Source organism: Pteropus alecto, unplaced genomic scaffold (genome assembly GCF_000325575.1).
Source record: "Pteropus alecto unplaced genomic scaffold, ASM32557v1 scaffold207, whole genome shotgun sequence".
Classification (NCBI taxonomy): domain Eukaryota; kingdom Metazoa; phylum Chordata; class Mammalia; order Chiroptera; family Pteropodidae; genus Pteropus; species Pteropus alecto.
In genome coordinates, this window is record NW_006440149.1 from 552330 (window position 1) to 557521 (window position 5192).

The window sequence follows — 5192 nt, forward strand, 5'->3', positions numbered from 1 at the left end:
TGTTGTCCTTCAGGTACCCCTAGGACCCAGATATTTTTACATGTAATTGTGTTCCATAGGCTCCTTAAATTATTATTATAGTCTTGGCTTCTTTTTTCTTGCTATTCTGATTGAGTGTCCTTGGCTTCTCCATCCTCTATATCAGTGGTTCAATCTGCTTCTTTATCCACTCTGTTGATTTCCTCTAATATCCTCTTCATCTCAGATAATGTGTTCTTCATTTCTGACTGGTTCTCTTTTATAAGTTCCATTTCTATTTTTATGTTTTTCATCTCTTTGTTAAAGTTCTCGCTGAATTCATCTACACTTCCCAGAAGTTCATTGAGCATCTTTGTAACCAGTGTTTCGAACTCTGCATCTGTTAGATTGCTTGACTCCATTATTCCTGCATGTCTGTTCTGTTCTCTCATTGGTTTCTGTTTCTTTGTCTTCCCATTTTGGCTGCCTTTCCATGTCTATTTCTATGTACTAAGCAAAGCTTCTAAGTCTCCTGGTCTTATTAGTGTGGATTTGTGAAGTATGTTTCCAGTGGCATAGTCCTGAGAGGGGTTCAGTTCCAAGCCAAATTTAGCCCCAGCCTGTGCCCCTCCCAGGCCACCTGTTAAGATTCAGCAATAAATCCACAGGTGCTGTGCTTATAGCTGCCTCTAAAGGCCACAACAGAAACCGAAGCCAGCTGCCACCAGTGTGAGTCTAGGCACTGCTCAGCAAGGGGCACCTGACTAAGAGAGGACATACCAGGATCTGGCTTGGGTGGGGCCACAAGTTGGGGGAGGCAGAGTTTCAGGGAATCTTTTGGGTGGAGTAACCTCTGTTATCCAGTTTGATGATGTCTCAGCTATGGCAGAGCTGAGTCTGCACACCGGGGGTTGGAGAGAGCTCAACAGAGGAATAGTGGATACTACCGGCACTTCTGTATAGAATGAGTCTCACTTCGGCCCTCACTCTGACAACTCACTGTCCCCCTGTTAGTCCTTGGTGACCCCTGAGCAGTTGACCCGGCACTGGTGCTCAGAATGAGCAGATCCATCACCGCGAAAGTCCAGTCATGGACATGGCCCTCTTAAGAGCCGTCTGCAGCTGCCAGAGCCTTTGTCCCACTCAATCTCTCAAGACCAGGCAGCCTCGTGTCCTTGCCCTGTCCTACCTTCTGCCGTTAAAGGGTGGTTTCTTAGTTGTATGGCTTGTTCATCTAGATCCCAGGTGATTTTCCTTGCTGTTTGTTCCTTGTGTCTGTCACAACTTTGATGTGGTCGCCAGAGGGATGAACAGAGCCTCCATCATCTACACCTTTTTTTCCTCTAAACCCAGCTTGGATCTTTGATTCTGGGAATGTTGTGCATTGAAGAAGGAGCAGTAATGAGGGCTGGGTTGGAGGGAAGGAGGCATGGTTTTTAAAGGAATGTTTATGTCCTACATATCTGCCTTATGCTGAGAATCTTATCATTTGTTCCAGGGGATAAATTAAAGTTATTTTTCTCTAGAGAGGTATAGCCATTTACTGGGTAGTTGATGTTGACCACTGCAAAGTCTGTTACAGATATAAACTATTACTCTAGTCTGCTCATTTCTTATCACCCACTATAAAAATAAGTGGGGGTCTGGACATATGCTTTTCTTAATCATGAATCTTAAAATTTTTCTCCTCCTACAACTTAATTTAAATGTGCATTTATAAGGACTTTAATTGAGTCAAACTTAGCAGAGAGCAGTGCTCTAAGGAAATAAGACCCAAGACAGAGAAAATTTGATAAGTAAGAAAATTCAGAGCATAAAGTGATGCCTAGCATGGCCTGGTAATATTTTGGGAGGCTTCAGCTAGTCAAGGCTCAGAATGAGGACTCCGAGTACTTGAAAGAACAGAATAAGTCAATAGATAATTCTTTATCACAAAATTACCTGCTAGGTTATGCAGTGACATTTTCAAAATAAGAAATAAGGAAAGAGAATTGATATATTTAACTTCAGTTTGAAAATTTTGGCTCATTTATAGCTTAGTTGTAACTAGAATAAATATCTGTTAAATGATAGAGGACAGTTGCAAACCCTCCTATAAAATGTCCTATTACAATTCACTCCCTATATCAAGTGCTCAAGGCACACAGATAAAATAAGAAACACTTTTCCTCCATAAGGATCTTGCTATATGTTTACCTATTTCTCTCCCAACAAATTATTAAAACAATGTGATAAGTGCCACAATATAAATACATGCAATGTGTTACATGAGCACATAGGAGGGGGACCTAACTCTCATTTATAGTCAAGTAACGTTTCCTAAAATAAGCTACACTTGACTTGAGACTTGAACAAAATATGTTTCAGATTGAGGAAACATCAGGGTGACAAGGCCTAAAGTGCAGAGAAGCATAGCTCATTCCTGGAATTTGAAGTTCAGTTTGGCTGGAGAAAAAGACAGCAGTGGCTTCAGACAGCAGTGAGGCATGGGCATAATAAAGTAGCTGTCTGAGCTGGATAAGCCAAGGATGTCAGCATGCGTGAAGTGAACATTGACCCTGAGTGATTTGCAAAAAAAAAAAAAGTCTCGTTGTCATCCTAGAAATCTCAACGCCCCGCCCCCTTGCCCCCAGGGGATAGACAACACAGCCAAGTGGAAATAATGGGTCAGTCTTATTTAGGCATAATGTCAATGTGACTTCATTTGTCATTATGCTCATGAGGCCTGGTGACATTCAGTTTACATAAGATTGATTTCCGGCCAGAGCATTAGGGCGTTTGTGGGTTACAAAAAATATCCTTCACCACTCTTTGCCTATTTATAGTTGAGGGTTAAAAATATAATTAACCACTGAGGAAAAGGGACACCAAAAGTGTGTTTAGCTACCAATTGTGGGAGGGGATCTATCAAGCCCTCCAGCAAGGACAGTCCAGCTAAAGACCTTTATACAGAATTTGTATTGATATACAACTTAGTTGGGCCCCAGGGTCTCTGGGAGTTTATATTTGATAGCTGATAGTGGCTTCCTCTTCTAGTTATGCATGCATGGAATAAACTTTTGTCCATAGTTCCAAACATTCTGGTTATTATAGCATTTGGAATCTCATGTTATACTTTTCAAAGAATAAAGTATATTTAGCACTAAGCTAGATTGAATTTCTTGGTTCGTTTACCTAGTTCCATTTTTTTTTCATGCAGTTGCTCCAGTGGGTGATTATAAATTGTGGGTTACAAACGTGAGTTCTTTCAAATACTTGTTTCATTTGAATTGGCTTAGGAAACATCCAGTTAAGGAATGGGTTTTGTCATTGTTGTAGTTGTTGTTGTTATTTGCTTGTTTATTATTGTGAAATTTCTCAGAAGCTCCAATATGCCAACATGAATTCTGAATCTACAAATGAGACCTATATTATACATAATCTGTTCCCTGCAAGACCTTGAAACTTCTATAAGAGCAGAAATTATGTCTGTTGTTAATTACTACATCCCCATATATAATACCTTACCTGGGACCTATTAAATATTTTAAATATTTGTAAAATGAATGAATAACCATTTTAAGAGCTGATGTTTTATGGAAAATGCTACTTAAATATATTAAGCAAAACTTTCTGTCAAACGCCAGCTAGCAAATTCTATTGTGTTTATATTTTGTATCTAATATGTAAAGCAGTACTACCATTGTAGTAAAATATATATTGATAACATTTACACTGAGGCCAGAAAATATCAAGATGTAACATTAAGCATTGAGAGAATAGGAAAATTTCAGAGAAAAGTTAGTAGATGAGAATCCTGCATAAATGGTCTACTTCAGCTAAACACTGACTATAATTTTTATTCTCCTTCTAAAATATTTTTGGTTTTTATGTGAACATAAGCTCTAGAGTAAAAAAAGAAAAACATACAATGATTAAACAATGATCGTTTTCCAAAATTCTCTTTGGATGTTGAGAAAGTATATTTGTTTCCTTGTTTTTGATTTTAATAGCTTCTCAAAACAAAAATAAATAAGATCTCTTGAGAATGAAGAGGTTTTATAAATAAATTGGATACACATTCTGGATATCCATGCATTCTTGATGATAGATGCTGAGTTCAAAAACCTTTTGTCACTTTTTATTGGAAGCACCATCTTGCAATACACAATATGCTAATATGTCCTTGTATTATTAGAAGAATCACCACCAGTTACTGATGTGAACAGACAGTGACTGCTAATCTCAAAGTCCAGTTGTTTAGATCATAAAATGAAAACTTCTTAATTAAACTCCATAGCCAATTTATAATCACCCATGCAAAGGTATTCCTAAAATTTTTGCAATAAGCATGCAATAAATCCTTGGCACATAGACTTCTGTGATTATCCAGTTTAGAAAATCTACCACCACGAATTAAATGGAGTATACCCTAGTTTTGTTTTATTTTGTTTGTTTGTTTGTTCATTTGTTTTGGGAGACTACTTAAAACAAGTAGAGAGAGGGATTCTTAATTATTTTTGCCAAATGTTAATCTTGAACAGGCCTTAGCAAATAAAGTGGTCTGTCTATATGTTCTGGGGAAGTTAATGAATTTAGTTTCCTTTTTTTTTTTCCTTCTCTGTAAGTATTCAGAGATTCAGATACTTGTGTTTGTTTGTTTGCTTTATTCTCTAGGTGATACAAACTAAGAGCAAGAGAATAAAACAGTAAGAATCGAGAAGATGAGATAGACATTTATGCTGAGTCTAAAACATTATAGATGGATATAACCTTAAAGATTTCCTGGTTGATGAAGAATATATGGGCTTCAGTTTGGGTGCCAACTCTGATTGTAGCTGCCTGAAAAATTATTTTGAGCTATATCCTAGGATGCTCTTGAGGTAACAGAGAACAATTGCCTTAATTGATTAAAGTGCCTATGGTGGTGGTGATGACGGGAGGGTTGGTATAGTCTAATGATTCTAAATTTATGATCTAATTATTGCAAGTACTTCATATAGGGTGGTGTATAAACACTGAACCACATATAAGTGTGCAACTTGTCAGAATTAAGGAGCAGTAAAACATTAATGTCTGTAAAACATTAGCCTACTGGAGGAGAAAAAAATATGATGTAGATGATAGAGGAAATGTTGGGAGACAATCTTTGGCAGCAAATGAGCTAGTGAAACTAAATAAATAGTATGTCGACATAGCTGAAAATAATTCTGGCAGGGAGTGAAGAAATGTAGGAGGAGGAGGAGGAGGAGGAG